At 41.9% G+C, this 18,589-nt stretch overlaps 1 long non-coding RNA gene across 1 annotated transcript; it reads left to right on the top strand.

Moving 5' to 3' along the window:
* Window positions 1-704: 704 nt before the first annotated feature.
* On the top strand, window positions 705-1,618 carry LOC139581166 (uncharacterized). Its single transcript, XR_011676157.1, has 2 exons — window positions 705-1,083; window positions 1,221-1,618. It is a non-coding gene; the product is annotated as an uncharacterized lncRNA (long non-coding RNA).
* Window positions 1,619-18,589: the final 16,971 nt, after the last annotated feature.

Raw genomic sequence — 18,589 nt, 5'->3', positions numbered from 1 at the left:
GGGCCACAGTGGAGATGCCGGTGGAAAGGCTACTCCAGAAATTCCTTGTTCAGCACATGATGCATGGGAAGACTGAAAGCAACATGCTGTCTTCACCAAAGGATGGGGTATGTTTTGGTATTTTCTATTCTAGTCAACAAAAAGATTATCCATGCTTTGCTAGCGCTAGCTACTTGGCTGGCTAGTGGCCAGCTAGCCTACCAGCATACTTGTGCATGGAAAGCAAGCCAACCAACTAAACTAAAGATCTTTACAACTTTTGATCAAACATCATTTGGTCATATAAAGAAAATAATAAGCTTCCCACAGTTTGGTACTGTAGCAAGGTCCAGCTAGTCAAAATGTTGCAAACATTTGAGCAGAGTTGGGGTGGCAGGTAGCCTAGTGGTTAGACTAGTAACCGAAAGTTTGCAAGATAGAATCCCCGAGCTGACAATGTAAACATCTGTTGTTCTGCCCCTGAACAAGGCAGTTAACCCACTGTTCCTAGGCTGTCATTGAAAATAAGAACTTGTTCTTAACTGACTAGCCTAGTTAAATAAAGGTTAAAAATAAACAGTTGAGTAGCTAGGCCAGGCATACTCAACTCTGCTCAAACATTTGCAACATTATATAGTCTATTGTAGTCTCGGTTAATGATATTTGATGTTCATTAATGTTTCGGATATGTGTACTAAATAGCCCTCTTCTTTTGAATTTTCAAGGCACAAACACGAGTGAATGGAAACAGCACCTGGTTTTGTTCTCTGTGCCCCAGCACTGCCTGTTCACCGGTCCCAAGCACTACTTCTGCCCCCAGTAGACTGGTGATTGGCCCCCAGCTCATCTCCCGCACTGAGATGCAGTGCAGAATTAGAAACAATCTCCATGCAGGACCTGGGACGCTCTATCCTGGGCCCACCTCCAAGACCTACTCCACTAGCTTGCTCCTCACCGAAGCCACAGAGCAGCAGCAGTAGTAGCAAGGGTGTGAGAAGGGAGAAAAGGGCTGCAGACTCAGTTCTTGACATGTCACTCGTAAAGGCAAGACATATCTCAAGATCTGGAGAACGTCATGTACCGAGCCACCAGCTTGTCCCAGAGGTAAATAAATACAAATAATTTCAGACCTTCTCTGAGACCATTTCCTCTCTTCTGTTGTCCTTTTTCCTCCACTCCTCGCCATGCACACTGCTCTCCAGACACTCATAGTTTTCCCCCTCTTCCAATCCTCTCCACAGGGTCCTGGCACCTATTGCTGATTTCATGGATGAACTCTCGCCAAAACTCTGGGAGGAATTCAATCACCAGCTGCATGCGTTCATGCATGACTTCAAGAAGAGGACATGGACTGAACGACTGGGACCACAGTGAAATTAACAACTGGTTCTGTTGTTATTCAGGCATCTCTGGACTCAGACACTAGACATTTTCATTGTTTTTCATGGACACTTTTGTTGTTTACATGTCTGTTCATAGCAGACACTGTGGTACTATTGCTCAGAAAGATTTGACACTACACTCTGGCACTTACATTTTATTCCATAGACACTTGTTTGCATGTCTTTTCTCAGCAGACACGTTCTATTACAGTTTACTTTTAGAAGCAAGAATAAACGCTTATTTGTGTGCTGAAAAAGCTCCGTGGACATTTCTCAATTCAAAGTGTTTCAGTGCATTATATTTGAACATCAAGTGCTGACAACGTACAGAACAGCTGTGTTTCACGGACTCTACAGGCGTTCTTCTACTCGTGGTGTAGTTCTAACTAATCTAAATTACTGCAATCTAAATAAATCCCAGAATCAGGTTATATTTTATTAACACGATTTAAACTCTACTGGTTCAGAGTGCACACAAAGAACTGAGTCTTTGCGTCCATCAATAATCCTCATCCTTGCAGCCATGATGCCGAATGACTTCTCTGACAATGAGAGTGGTGGTAGTTCCAGGTACGCCCAGGTTTATTGAGATGGACGCCTGTGAATGAGAGGTAACAAGAGAATGTCAGATACATATTTGTTAAAGAAAAACAACTTACTATTTTCCAGGAACCATATTCCAAAAACATTGATAAAATAACACTTCTCATATAGAGGTGCATACATGTGTGCAGTAACAAGGGAAATTAGAAACAAAAATGAAATTGATTCCAACATTCTATTAGGGCACATTAGGTTCTCGTCTAGGTGGAAAGCTGCATCTCCCAGGAAAACACGAGGACTTGGCGTTGTGGTACCTGGCAGGACAGCTGGCGGTGTGGTAAGTCGAGGGTCTTCTGCAACAATTTGGACCCAAAATAACTCACTTGAAACACTCCAACATAGCTGTCTCGGCCGTATGCCCCTGCTGTACATCCACCATTGTGAACCTGTAGTTTTGCCCGAGATCTTCTCTGTCTCCGTATCTTGCGTATGATATGTGTTGCTAGGTACATCAATTCTAGTAGATCTTGGGCAATTTGCACAAATTACATTTTCTCGCCAGTCAAGTGTCTTCTTCTTCTTCTATGATATCATGGCGGTCCGCAAACAAACGTTTAACCCTCCTGTTGTGTTTGTTTCATGTTAATTAATTCTGTGTTCCCGGTACAAAATGACCGCCCCATTATAGCTGATTATAAATCCATAATAATACATATATTATCACCTAATGTTGTGTCTTTTTATCAAGAACTTATCAACTTAAGTTCTTGTGAACATTACAAGTTTTGAACTTCTATTTGCTATTAATGGCCTGTAGGCCTCATTGACCTGAGCTCATACAACTCGTTTTTGTGTTAAAAAAAGCATAATGTATGGATTATTTTGACTATTAACAAATACTCAGATGAAACATATTGTGCTATTTATCACAGACTACTTCACTGTCAGTTTCCTGGCCTCTCTCATCCTCCCCAGTGTCAGGATCAAAGATGTGATCAAGAGCCTCACATACAGTATATCGTTTGGTCATTGTGCTGCCACAGAATGAATTGTGAGCAAGGCCTCAAAAAAGCTTTATATACCAGAATTGCGAGAAAAGTTCTATATGTTATTGAAACAATGTTGTGATTGTTTGTGAGAATGCCAAAAGGTGTGGTTCCCATGGAGGAAAGATTATATTGGGGAAAGGTTCCCGTGGGGGTTCATATGGAAGCCAAGAATGGGCGTAAAGTGTGTGTGTGTGTGTGTGTGTGTGTGTGTGTGTGTGTGTGTGTGTGTGTGTGTGCACTCAAACACACATGCATGTGGTGGTCTGGGAGAGAAAGTGTGTCCATCTGATGAATGGGCATATGCCTGAACTCAATTTTATACACTAAATGTAGTCTCACCCATTCATTTCTAATGACCGGTTATTTTTGACCGGGAACACCACAGGTGTACAAAAGTTAAAGAAAACACCCCAAATTATATGAAAATCATCAAATTGTATTTTGTGTGTTCAGATGCCCTGTGTGGACAAAGTCATAGAACCTTATGACAATCAGATTAAATTAACTAAATTTTTCAGAGAGAACTTGTAAATCGGTCAATTCGACAGGAACACAACAGGAGGGATAAAGTGCATGCCACCACCTACTGTGCTGGAATGTACGATCAATCACGATTTGCAAAATTCTGTACTACCATGAAAATAAAATTCTAAACCAAATAAATCTTTAACTTCTACCACACCCTCCCCAAGCCCATTCAACTTTATACACTGCTCAAAAAAATAAAGGGAACACTAAAATAACACATCCTAGATCTGAATGAATGAAATATTCTTATTAAATACTTTTTTCTTTACATAGTTGAATGTGCTGACAACAAAATCACACAAAAATGATCAATGGAAATCAAATTTATCAACCCATGGAGGTCTGGATTTGGAGTCACACTCAAAATTAAAGAGGAAAACCACACTACAGGCTGATCCAACTTTGATGTAATGTCCTTAAAACAAGTCAAAATGAGGCTCAGTAGTGTGTGTGGCCTCCACGTGCCTGTATGACCTCCCTACAATGCCTGGGAATGCTCCTGATGAGGTGGCGGATGGTCTCCTGAGGGATCTCCTCCCAGACCTGGACTAAAGCATCCGCCAACTCCTGGACAGTCTGTGGTGCAACGTGGCGTTGGTGGATGGAGCGAGACATGATGTCCCAGATGTGCTCAATTGGATTCAGGTCTGGGGAACGGGCGGGCCAGTCCATAGCATCAATGCCTTCCTCTTGCAGGAACTGCTGACACACTCCAGCCACATGAGGTCTAGCATTGTCTTGCATTAGGAGGAACCCAGGGCCAACTGCACCAGCATATGGTCTCACAAGGGGTCTGAGGATCTCATCTCGGTACCTAATGGCAGTCAGGCTACCTCTGTCGAGCACATGGAGGGCTGTGCGGCCCCCCAAAGAAATGCCACCCCACACCATGACTGATCCACCGCCAAACCGGTCATGCTGGAGGATGTTGCAGGCAGCAGAACGTTCTCCACGGCGTCTCCAGACTCTGTCACGTCTGTCACGTGCTCAGTGTGAACCTGCTTTCATCTGTGAAGAGCACAGGGCGCCAGTGGCGAATTTGCCAATCTTGGTGTTCTCTGGCAAATGCCAAACGTCCTGCACGGTGTTGGGCTGTAAGCACAACCCCCACCTGTGGACGTCGGGCCCTCATACCACCCTCATGGAGTCTGTTTCTGACCGTTTGAGCAGACACATGCACATTTGTGGCCTGCTGGAGGTCATTTTGCAGGGCTCTGGCAGTGCTCCTCCTTGCACAAAGGCGGAGGTAGCGGTCCTGCTGCTGGGTTGTTGCCCTCCTACGGCCTCCTCCACGTCTCCTGATGTACTGGCCTGTCTCCTGGTAGCGCCTCCATGCTCTGGACACTACGCTGACAGACACAGCAAACCTTCTTGCCACAGCTCGCATTGATGTGCCATCCTGGATGAGCTGCACTACCTGAGCCACTTGTGTGGGTTGTAGACTCCGTCTCATGCTACCACTAGAGTGAAAGCACCGCCAGCATTCAAAAGTGACCAAAACATCAGCCAGGAAGCATAGGAACTGAGAAGTGGTCTGTGGTCACCACCTGCAGAACCACTCCTTTATTGGGGGTGTCTTGCTAATTGCCTATAATTTCCACCTGTTGTCTATTCCATTTGCACAACAGCATGTGAAATTTATTGTCAATCAGTGTTGCTTCCTAAGTGGACAGTTTGATTTCACAGAAGTGTGATTGACTTGGAGTTACATTGTGTTGTTTAAGTGTTCCCTTTATTTTTTTGAGCAGTGTATATATATTTCATGCTGAAACACTCCACCCTCATGATTGTTCAGCATTTCACCAGTAACGTCTGTTACCCCCAATATCTCTTTTGCTGTCTCCACAATAACCTTCAACTGGCATTTCTGCTTTCCACAACCCGAGTCATATTGATAACCTTACCAATAAAACCTATGAAGTCAACTTTATTCATTATCAAAGTGGCCTTTGACACCGCACATTCATGAGCACACGATTTCTGAACCGGCCTTTAAACCATGCCAGGACCATCAGAAGCACCACCCCTGGCAGTAGGTCCACTTACTACAGGTACATCCATGTAAGTGTCAATGGCGTGCGTACTGGGAGCGGAGTCAGGTGCAGGAGAGCAGAGAGTTGTGAACAGGCGCACACTTTATTTAGGCAGGAAAAACCAACAGACGGACGCCACTGGTCGAAACCTCCAGCCAATGCAAAAGTGCAAACGCGCAAACAGTCACAATAATATTGTATAAACACAATAACATACCTCGTGAAATAAAACACGGGATAAACGCATACCAGTATAGCGAGTCAACATAGACACGTGACACAAAATAATCTCACACAAAGACATGAGGGAACAGAGGAATAAATCCATGTAGTGTGATTGGGGAATGAAAACCAGGTGTGCAGGGAACAAGACAAAACAAATGGATAAATGAAAAATGGAGCGGCGATGGCTAGAAAGCCGGTGACGTCGACCGCCGAACGCCGCCAGAACAAGGAGAGGGGGCGACTTCGGCGGAAGTCGTGACAGTAAGCTCCATCAGTCCGCACCGTAGTTTTACCCATCTGTTTTATGGCCTCTGCATGTGATACAACATGACTGATCCTATATCTCTGAGCCACTCTAGCCTCGCTCTGTGTACCTGGCATCCACCAAATGCTGCACTGAGTTCTCCCCCACAATTACAGCACTTAACCTTCACATTGCTTCCACATTCACAGTAATCATGTTCCCCTCCACACTTGGCACATCTTTTTTTTCCTTTACACTGAGCAGCTACATTCCCCATTCTTTGCCATTTAAAACACTGCAGTGCATATCGGACAAATTCTCTAACATTGAAACTAAGGAATCCTATCTGTACTTTTCCCGGCAAGACTTTCTCAAATCTCAGCATCACTCATAAGCTATCACTTCTTTGACCCTCTTTCCTACTGATCAACAGTTTGGCCTCAATCACTATACCTCCCTTCACATTTTCTTTAATATCATCTGTGGACATAGATATTGGGACCCCAGTGATGACTCCCCTCAACCTAGCGTAAGCACCAGGGACATGGTTTTTAATCTTCTTCCCATTAAGCTTTTCCATTTGCAGAATCTGGCTGTGACAGGCTACCACAAAATATTATCAATCTACCATTTCTAATTAACCGGGCTAGGTTAACTTCACCTATATCTTTCTCTACGGCATTAGTCAGTCAGATAGTGTGTAAAAATTATTTGTGGGTAGCTAGCTAACAATTCTCCGTGGCTGGCTGGCTAGCTAACAGTAATAGTACCTAGCCAGTTAGCCATATTGACTTATTATGGGCTTGCGATCTACGATACGTAGGCAGGTAAACGTGCCAAAATTAACACAGCATGCATTTATTAACGTATCAAGATAAAATATTGTAGTCAAGCAACATATGAGATGTGAATAGGCAGCATTTCATTCCGAAGTGGGAGTGTATTTTCTCTCGCTTCAGCTCAAATAATGGGCACCACTGATTTCAAGATTTTTTTGTTTTTTTACGTGTTTGCGTCATATTTCTTTGCAGCTTGCATCAATGCATGCTTCCAAATACAGTATGTACAAACGGAGTATGCATTCGAGAAGTTCCCTCCGTGCTCTGTTTCACATACTTTGATTTGGACTCATACTCCGATCCTGCTGTGCTCCAATTTGCATGCTCGAAGCACGGTAGTATGAATTTTGAGAAACACCCTATGTTTCATAGAGTCGTGGCTGTACAAGGACATGGATAATATATGGCTTTGCCATTCATCTTCAAGACCGGTCAGCAGCCTCGGGTAAGATGGGGGCGAAGGGTGTGTCTCTTTGTTAACAACAGATGGTGCCCGATCTTTAATGTTAAGGAAGTCTCATGGTTTTGCTCGTCTGAATTAGAATACCTCATGATAAGCTGCAGACCATGCTATTTATCAACAGAGTTTATGTATATTTTTCGGAAATGTCTATTTATCGTTACAAACCGATGCTGGCACTAAGACCGCTCTCAACAAGCTTCATAGGGCCATAAGAAAACAAGAAAATGCACATCCAGAGGCGGCACTTCTCGTGGCCGGTGATTATAATGCAGGGAAACTGAAATGCGTTTTACCCCGTTTTTACCAACATGTCACCTGTGTAACTAGAGGCATCAAAATTCTAGATCGCCTTTACTCCACACACAGAAATGCATACAAGGCTCTCCATCTCCCTCCATTTGGCAAATCTGACCCTAACTCAAACCTCCTGCTTCCAAGCAAAAATTAAAACAGGAAGTGCTAGCGACGCACTCAATACGGAAGTGGTCCGATGAACTGGATGTTTCGCTAGCACAGACTGGAATATGTTCCGGGATTCATCCGGAACGTATTCCAGTCTCAAGTGCATTTATAGTTTTGAGAGCACTCATTATTTTTTATGTTTGTTAGAGAGTTGGCTGCAAACAGATTTTATGGACAGGAAAACACTTAATGGGTCTTGCCGGTATTGGATACTTTCTTAAATGAAATGGATGGAGGTTCTATCCATGCTTGATTTTCTAAAGATCCCTCAGCTTGGTTAGCTTCTTCCTCATAAAAGGTGTCTCTTATAAACAGCCCAGTCCAGGCGAGCACCTCCATCCACTTCATTTAAGAACGTATCCAATACTGACAAGACCCATGACGTGTTTTCCTGTCCATAAAATCTGTTTGCAGCCAACTCTCTAACAAACATAAAAAATAATGAGTGCTCTCAAAACTATAAATGCACTCGAGATATTCCTTCATGCTGGGTGCACATCCTGTGAAAAAGTATATTATGTCTGGGCCTAAAATGTCATTAGCACAATAGTTACTGGCAGCACACTAACAATATAGTAACATGGTGGGGGGAAATGTAAAACTGTCAGACGGGCTGAAATATACTGAACAAAAATATAAATGCAACATGCAACAGTTTCAAAGATTTTACTGAGTTATAGTTCATATAAGGAAATCAGTCAATTGAAATAAATTCATTAGGCCCAAATCTATGGATTTCACATGATTGGGAATACAGATATGCATCTGTTGGTCACAGATACAAAAAAAAGATTGGGGAGTGGATCAGAAAAACAGTGGCGATTTTAGCATGTAAATCTTGGTGGGGCAAACCAAAAAAAGTGGGATGCATGCCAGCAAAGCCACTACTACCACAACACTAAACAATACATTAATTGCACTATAACGGTGACAAATGGTGCCCACAAACTATTAGGGCCTACATAATGATGTCCCAACAGCAGAGTCCCAACACCTTACCGATGCTACACCTGGCTTTCAGCGGAGCCTTATCTGGCAGCGAAACTGTTCATTCAGCCTCATTTACTGCCTTTTATAAAAACATGGCTGATATGCAGACTTGCTTAAACAACTGTGGTTTCTACTGACAATTGAGATGTACAAATTATGGCATAAGGGGACGACAAGCAGATAAGATGCAATCTGTAATTTCGATTAAGACATTAATGAGCAAGCGACGACGGACGTAGTCAATATAACTGTTTGTACAACACTTTTGAAATGTACAGCAACAGAATTCAGAACATGGGCCGTTCTTACAGTGTACTCCCTGTACCAGTCAGAACCATAGGATAAATAAATGGGACATAAAAACAATGAAAGCTCTTACAAAATTCAATGACTACATTTCTCTAAAACAGGTTATAGGCTATTTGTGCACCACCAAGTTAGAAGAGTAGGCGAAATTAAGAGGTGAAAATAGACCACATTATTAGGGTGAGGCACATTAAACGCCGTTTGGGTATTTGCGTGTCAAAAAAGATACACGTCATTTAACACTATTTGATGCCTTAAATAAGCTTTTAATTTGACACAATTTTACACAATTTTATTATAGAATGTTGTGTGTGCTGAATTTGAACATCCAAGCCAAGCACCACAACTACTAACGTTATGTGTTTACAATACCGCGTTGGGGAAAATAGACCAAATTATTAGGGTGAGGCACATGGGCTACTAACAGCTTACTACACAACATTCACTTAATATTACTTTCTTAGCTACAGTATACATTTCTCCCTTGCATATTACATCATTTATGCAGCAGCATTCAAGACATTTTTGGACTCAACTTGTGAAGGTGGCGTAGCAGTCCTTTGTGGGCAAGTGTTGTCATCAAACTTTGTCAACAAAGTCTGGCATTCTCCGGATTTCTGGTGGGAACTCTGGAAAAGAAACACAGCAAAAAAGAAACACAGAAACACAGCAAACATTTTCGAGCTCTAACCTTAGAATTGGGGATGACGTACTGGCCCATGACTGACAGAAAACTGTGCCAAGCGTGACAGAAAACTGAGCCAATCAGGTGCAACGCTCAGTATTTTCTGCTGGCTAGCCCTACCACCACAGAAAGCACTGAGCTAGGCTGAAACACCTGCATTTTGGAGCTGCTTTACTCAAGAAAGCAAAAAAGAGACCATGTTTGTATGTGGCTTTATTAACTCAATTACAGTTTTTTTTTTTACATTGTTTGCAAACTGATATGTGACACGCGTTAATGCCAAAATAACAAGCAAAACAGGCAAGCCCTAAAAAAAATATTATATATTTTTTTACCTAAAAGTGTTGTGCTCAAAACAGGTGGGGCTCTGTGGAATGTTATCCCACTCCTATTCAATGGCTGTGCGAAGCTGCTGGATATTGTCGGGAACGCTGTCGTACACGTCGATCCAGAGCATCCCATACATGCTCAATGGGTGACATGTTAGGTGAGTATGCAAGCCATCAAAAAACTGGAAAATTTTCAGCTTCCAGGAATTGTGTACAGATCCTTGCGACATGGGGCCGTGCGTTATCATGCTGAAACATGAGGTGATGGCGGCCGATGAATGGTATGACAATGAGCTTCAGGATCTCGTCACGGTATCTCTCTGTACATTCAAATTGCCATAGATAAAATGCAATTGTGTTCGTTGTCCGTAGCTAATGCCTGCCCATACCATAACCCCACCGCTACCATGGGGCACACTGCGGTTGTGAGGCCGTATGGACATACTGCCAAATTCCTTAAAATTATGTTGGAGGCGGCTTATGGTAGAGAAATGAACATTAAATTATCTGAGAACAGCTCTGGTGGACAATCCTGTAGTCAGAATGCCAATTACACGATCTCTCAAAACTTGAGACATCTGTGGTATTGTGTTGTGTGACAAAACTGCACATTTTAGAGTGGCATTTTATTGTGCCCGGCGCAAGGTGCTCCTGTGTAATTAATCAGGTTCTTGGCTCCCGAGTGGCGCAGCGGTCTAAGGCACTGCATTTCACTACAGACACCCTGGTCGAATCCAGGCTGTATCACAAGCGGCCGTGATTGGGAGTCCCATAGGGTGGCGCACAATTGGCCCAGCGTCGTCCGGGTTTGGCCGGTGTAGGCCGTCATTGTAAGTAAGTATTTGTTCTTAACTGACTTGCCTAGTTATATAAAAATCATTTAAAAAAATATGACACACCTGTCAGATGGATTGATTATCTTAGCAAAGAAGAAATGCTCACTAACAGGGATGTAAACACATTTGAGCAGGAAATTTGAGATCATTTTTTTTTAATGTGTATGGAACATTTCTGGGAGCTTTTATTTCAGCTCATGAAACATGGGACAAACACTTTACATGTTGAGTTTATATCTTTGTTCAGTGTAGATGCGCCAGGCCGAGGGGGCTCAGAAACGGCTTACATCAATTTGAGTGAGGAAGCTGGAGCAGCAAGAGGTCAAAGGGGTGTACAGCCACTGCAGTGGCTCTTTGACCTAGGGGAGTGTTTGTCTCTGTCTACTTGGGTTTCCTCTGCTGCAGTACTGTAGTTATAGGGGCCTGAGGAGCCACTCTGCCCCCTTGCCTTGATCCTCTCCTGGCTCCAGTGGGGCTCTGTGGCTTGATTAATGGCCACCAGAGGTGTCCAAAGTTATCCTGGACTGATAAGAGAACTGCTAGCTATTTCATGAGACTATGAGGAGGAGGAGGAGGAGGAGGAGGGGGCTCATAACTAACAACATACCTTCTCTTTCTCCTCAAGCGCTCCAAGCAGCCAATTAAGCACGTCTTAAAATCTGGGAGTGGTGACAATTTGTCTGTGGGTCAGTGTGTGACAGTAGTGTTCAGGGAAAATATGGACACTTAATTCTGCTACTTAGTTATGTTTGGGTAGTGGTAGAATATAGGGTTTAACGATTGTACTAAACGTATATGGTGATATAAGTTTAGTACCAGAGCATCTGCTCTCGGACCAACAGGCTCTGAGACAGCTTCTACCACCAAGCCATATAAGACTGCCAAATAGCTATAAGACTGCCAAATAGCTATAAGACTGCTAAATAGTGTGCATTGCCCCTTTCTTGCACTGACTCTATGCACGCTCACAATACCATATATACGCAGAACTCTGACACTCTTACAAAAACCTATACACATTCACCATACGCACAACACACATACGCACAACAACGCCACACACTTTAACGCTCATCATATGCTGCTTCCACTCTGTTTTTATTATTATTTTACTCTTATTAGTATCAATTCTGATGCCTAGTCATTTTACCCTGCTTTTACAGTGCCCTCAGAAAGTACTCACACTCCTTAACTTTTGCTTCATTTTGTTGTATTACAGCCTGAATTTAAAATGAATTAAATTGAGATGTTGTGTCACTGGCCTACACACAGTACCCTATAATGTCAAAATGGAATTATGTTTTTAGAAATGTTTACAACAAAAAAAGCTGAAATGTCTTCAGTCAATAAGCATTCAACCGCTTTGTTATGTCAAGCCTAAATAAGTTCAGCAGGAAAAAAATGTGCTTAACAAGTCACATAAGTTGCATGGACTCACTCTGTGTGTAATAATAGTGTTTAATATGATTTTTGAATGACTACCTCATCTGTATACCCCACACATACATTTATTTGTAAGGTCCCTCGGTCGAGCAGTGAATTTCGAAACAGAGATTCAACCACAAAGACCAGGGAGGTTTTCCAATGCTGCTCAAATAAGGATGCCTATTGGTAGATGGGTGGGGGAAAAAACTGGAATTGAATATCCCTTTGTTATTAATTACACTTTGGATGGTGTATCACGACACCCAGTCACTACAAAGTTACAGGTGTCCTTCCTAACTCTGTTGCCGGAGAGGAAGGAAACCGCTCAGTCCAATGCTGACTTTATAACAGTTAGAGTTTAATGGCTGTGACAGGAGAAAACTGAGGTATTGCACCACAATACTAACCTAAATGAGAGCGTGAAAAGAAGGAAGCCTGTAGAGATTTAAAATATTCCCGAAACATGTACCTTGTTTGCAATAAGACACTAAAGTAAAACTGCAAAAAATCTGCCAAAGAAATGAACTTTATGTTCTGAATAAAAAGTGTTATGTTTAGAGCAAATCCAACACAACACATCATCAAGTACCACTCTTCATATTTTCAAGCGTGGTGGTGGCTGCATCATGTTACATGTATGCTTGTCATTGGCAAGGACTGGGGAGTTTTTTTTAGGATAAATAGAAACGGAATACAGCTAAGCACAGGCAAAATCCTAGAGGAAATTCCTTTCAGCAGGACAATAACCTAAAACAAAAGGCCAAATCTACACTGGAGTTGCTTACCTAGACGACATTGAATGTTCCTGAGTGGGCTAGTTACAGTTTTGACTTAAATAGGCTTGAAAATGTATGGCAAGACTTGAAAATGAAGGCACTGTATCTACCTCAAATACCTCATACCCCTGCACAGTGACATGGTACTGGTACTCCCTGTATATACAGTTGAAGTCGGAAGATTACATACACTTATGTTGGAGTCATTAAAACTAATTTTTCCACCACTCCACACATTTCTTGTTAATAAACTATAGTTTTGACAAGTCGGTTAGGACATCTACTTTGTCCATGACACAAGCAATTTTTCCAACAATTGTTTACAGATTATTTCACTTATAATTCACTGTATCACAATTACAGTGCGTCAGAAGTTTACATACACTAAGTTGACTGTGCCTTTAAACAGCTTGGAAAAGTCCAGAAAATTATGTCATGGCTTTAGAAGCTTCTGATAGGCTAATTGACATAATTTGAGTCAATTGGAGGTATACCTGTGGATGTATTTCAATGCCTACCTTCAAACTCAGTGCCTCTTTGCTTGACATCATGGGAAATACAAAAGAAATCAGCCAAGACCTCAGAAAAAGAATTGTAGACCTCCACAAGTCTGGTTCATCCTTGGGAGCAATTTCCAAACGCCTGAAGGTACCACGTTCATCTATACAAACAATAGTACGCAATTATAAACACCATGGGACCACGCAGCCGTCATACCGCTCAGGAAGGAGATGCGTTCTGTCTCCTAGAGATGAACGTACTTTGGTGCGAAAAGTGCAAATCAATCCCAGAACAACAGCAAAGGACGTTGTGAAGATGCTGGAGGAAACAGGTACAAAAGTATCTATATCCACAGTAAAACGAGTCCTATATTGACATAACCTGAAAGGCCACTCAGCAAGGAAGAAGCAACTGCTCCAAAACCATCAATAAAAAAGCCAGACTACGGTTTGCAACTGCACATGGGGACAAAGTTCGTACTTTTTGGAGAAATGTCCTCTGGTCTGATGAAACAAAAATAGAACTGTTTGGCCATAATGACCATCGTTATGTTTGAGGAAAAAGGGGGATGCCTGCAAGCCAAAGAACACCATCCCAACCGTGAAGCACGGGGGTGGCATCATCATGTTGTGGGGATGCTTTGCTGCAGGAGGGACTGGTGCACTTCACAAAATAGATGGCAACATGAGGGAGGACAATTATGTGATATATTGAAGCAACATCTCAAGGCATGAGTCAGGAAGTTAAAGCTTGGTCGCAAATGGGTCTTCCAGATGGACAATGACTCCAAGCATACTTCCAAAGTTGTGGCAAAATGGCTTAAGGACAACAAAGTCAAGGTATTGGAGTGGCCATTACAGAGGCCTGACCTCAATCCTGTAGAACATTTGTGGGCAGAACTGAAAAAGTGTGTGCGAGCAAGGAGGCCTACAAACCTGACTCAGTTAGGTTTGTAGTGGAGGTTTGTAGTGGAGGAATGGGCCAAAATTCACCCATCTTATTGTGGGAAGCTTGTGGAAGGCCACCCGAAACGTTTGACCCAAGTTATACAATTTAAAGGCAATGCTACCAAATACGAACTGAGTGTATATAAACTTCTGACCCACTGGGAATGTGATGAAAGAAATTAAAGCTCAAATAAATCATTCTCTCTACTCTTATTCTGACATTTCACATTATTAAAATAAAGTGGTGATCCTAACTGACCTAAGACAGGGAATTTTTACTAGGATTAAATGTCAGGACGTGTGAAAAACTGAGTGTTAATGTATTTGGCTAAGGTGTATGTAAACTTCCGACTTCAAATGTAGCTTCATTCTGGTGTATTTAAATCCTCTTGTGTTACTATTATTTATTTAAAAAATTTTACTCAGTAGAATGGAAAGGTGCATTCCACAGTAAAATCTGCACCCGTTATGTTCGGTGCATATGAGAAATACATTTTGATTTGATTTGTTTAGGGGTGTAGTAGTTCTGTTGATGTTTGGAACTGTCTGGAGAGTGTAGACTTTATTTACTAATTATTAGTAGATGCCTTCTCTGTGTCAAGGCTTATGCTGTATGCCTATAAACATGGGCGTCTATCCACAGGATCGTTCTCTCCGTGATAGAGTGTGTCCCTATTCATTAAAGTCTGGAGAGGGAAAGAGGGTATGCCCGTTGTTGGATTGACTAATCAATTTGTTTATCTCTGCGGTTTCCTTGTTAGCAGAGCCAAGACATCACCCATGAAGTACTTCCCAAACAATCCACCACTCTCGTAACCTCCCCCTTGCTGAGATGGTTTGTTCCCAGTCGCCCAGAGGGAACAGAGGGAAGAACAAAGAGGGTGGCTTTGTCTCAGAAGGGGCTTTTTCTCCGATTAGAACACAAGTTTATCCCTGCGATTTTTTTTATTTTTTACTTGATGGCCACTGATACAGGTGATCAAAGAGTGGAACCCAGGGGAGGGGCTTAGGCCACAGCGGTACGGCTGGAGAATTGCTTCCTGGCAATTTGTAAGCAGGAAAATACTTTTGACATGAAAGACAGCTTAAACATCAGAAGAATCACAATAAAGCAGCTGTAAAATGCTTCTTGTTGCAGTTGAATTGATGCAGGTTTGTGCTGAAACAATTTTTCACTCCATTTGTGCGGGTGGTGACCTTTCCTACCGGGGCACTTATACAGTCACATGCACACTGCACAAAATAGTGTATTAATAGTAGGTGGGGGCATGGGGCATGACATTGCATTGTTCTGGGAATTGGGAAATCAGACAACTTCTATTTTCTTTCACTCAACTAATATCCAAAGTCTGGTTTTGTTCTTCCCTCAGAAAAAGCTAAGGATTTCCCATGGGGGGCATTTGGTCAAAAAACAATTTTTTATTTGATTTAAAAAGGCAATTATAAATTCAATATAGATCCATTAGGCAACGTTTAAATAGGAAGATGTCATTGAATTGATGAAATAACAGGAAATAATGCTAAACTTATTAGCATATACCATACATACTGAACAAAAATATAAATGAAACATGCAACAATTTCATTGACTTGTGAGGAAATCAGTCAATTGAAATACATTCATTAAGCCCTAATCTATGGATTTCACATGACTGGGAATACAGATATGCATCTGTTGGTCACAGATAGCTTTAAAAATGGGCCTCACAATGGAGGATCTCGTCACGGTATTTTTGTGCATTCAAATTGCCAACAATAAAATGCAATTGCATTTGTTGTCCGTAGCTTATGCCTTCCCATACCATAACCCCACCCCCATCATGGGGCACTCTCTTCAAAAAGTTGACTTACGCAAAACACTTGCCCACACAACGCCATACAAGTGGTCTGGGATCATTTATTTCAGCTCATGAAACATGGGACCAACACTTTACATGTTGCATTTAGATTTTTGTTCGGTGTATGTGTCCTGTAGGATATAGCCAAAGATAAATTAATACTACATGGTGGCTGAAGCCCCCTTTCACTTGAAATAGTTGAAATGTGCCAGATTCTACACAACAGCACATTACATATAGAGGCAATCAAAAGGCAGTCAAATAATGACTGGAGTAATAATAACTGATCCGTAGCACTTCCCTGCAGTCAAATGACCTAGTGGCCTCATTGGTGGAATGTTATTCATATTTTTCCTTATTTCATAATGAATAAACATTAAAACAATTTAAATGCAGAAAATATGGTGTTATATCAGTCTTCTGTGATGTATATGAAGTATTGGGATGCAAACTCAAAATTGAATACATTTCAACTCTACAGTGCCATGAAAAAGTATTTCCCCCTTTCAGATTTTTTCTATTTTTGATACTGAATTATCACATCTTCAACCAAAACCTATTATTTGATCAAGGGAACCTGAGTTTACAATTAACAAAAATGTATATATATACAGACTACCGTTCAAAAGTTTGGGGTCACTTAGAAATGTCCTTGTTTTTGAAAGAAAAGCAATTTTTTGTCCATTAAAATAACATCCAATTCATCAGAAATACAGTGTAGACATTGTTAATGTTGTAAATGACTATTGTAGCTGGAAACAGCTGATTTTATGGTATATCTACATAGGCGTACAGAGGCCCATTATCAGCAACCATCACTCCTGTGTTCCAATGACACGTTGTGTTAGCTAATCCTATAAGGGCACAGGGCAAGACCCAGATGCAGACAAGGGAGGCGAGTCTCTGATATTTATTATAATCCATGGGGCAGGCAAGAGAATGGTCGTGGACAGGCAAAAGATCATAAACAAGGTCAGAGTCCAGGAGGTCAGGGCAGGCAGTATGGTCAGGCAGGCAGGTTCAGAGTCAAGGCAGGCAAGGGTCAAAAACAGGAGGACTCGCAAAAGACTGATAAAAAAAAAAAAAAAAAAAGCAGGCGCACAGAAAACCACGCTGATTGACTTGACAAGACGAACTGGCCACAGACAAACAGAGAACACCAGAATAAATACCCAGAGACTAGTGGGGAAAACGGGTGACACCTGGAGGTGGGTGGAGACAATCACAAAGACAGGTGAAACAGATCAGGGTGTGACGAATTCAAGTTTATCACTCTAAAAGGCTAATTGATCATTAGAAAACCCTTTTGCAATTATGTTAGCACAGCTGAAAACTGTTGTACTGATTAAAGAGGCAATAAAACTGGCCTTCGTTAGACTAGTTGCGTATCTGGAGCATCAGCATTTGTAGGTTTGATTACAGGCTCAAAATGGCCAGAAACAAATAACTTTCTTCTGAAAATCGTCAGTCTATTCTTGTTCTGATAAATGAAGGCTATGCCATGAGAAATTGCCAAGAAACTGAAGATCTCGTACAACTCTGTGTACTACTCCCTTCACAGAACAGTGCAAACTGTCTCTAAGCAGAATAGAAAGAGGAGTGGGAGGCCCCGGTGCACAACTGAGCGAGAGGACAAGTACATTAGTGTCTAGTTTGAGAAACAGATGCCTCACAAGTCCTCAACTGGCAGCTTCATTAAATAGTACACGCAAAACACCAGTCTCAATGTCAACAGTAAAGAGGGGACTCCGGGATGCTGGCCTTCTAAGCAGAGTTGAAAAGAAAAAGCCATATCTCAGACTGGCCAATAAAAAGAAAAGATTAAGATGGGCAAAAGAACACACTCTGGACAGAGGAACTCTGCCTAGAAGGCCAGCATCCCGGAGTCACCTGTTGACGTTGAGACTGGTGTTTTGCGGGTACTATTTAATGAAGCTGCCAGTTTTGAGCCTGTAATCAAACCCACAAATGCTGATGCTCCAGATACTCAACTAGTCTAAAGAAGGCCAGTTTTATTGCTTCTTTAATCAGAACAACAGTTTTCAGCTGTGCTAACATAATTGCAAAAGGGTTTTCTAATGATCAATTTGCCTTTTAAAGTGATAAACTTGGACTAGCTAACACAACGTGCCATTGGAACACAGGAGTGATGGTTGCTGATAATGGGCCTCTATATGCCTATGTACTGTAAATATTCCATTAAAAATCA

The sequence above is a fragment of the Salvelinus alpinus genome, chromosome 7, assembly GCF_045679555.1.
Source record: "Salvelinus alpinus chromosome 7, SLU_Salpinus.1, whole genome shotgun sequence".
NCBI lineage: Eukaryota > Metazoa > Chordata > Actinopteri > Salmoniformes > Salmonidae > Salvelinus > Salvelinus alpinus.
Note: the sequence above shows the minus strand (reverse complement) of the source record. Positions and strands in the feature narration are given on the sequence as shown.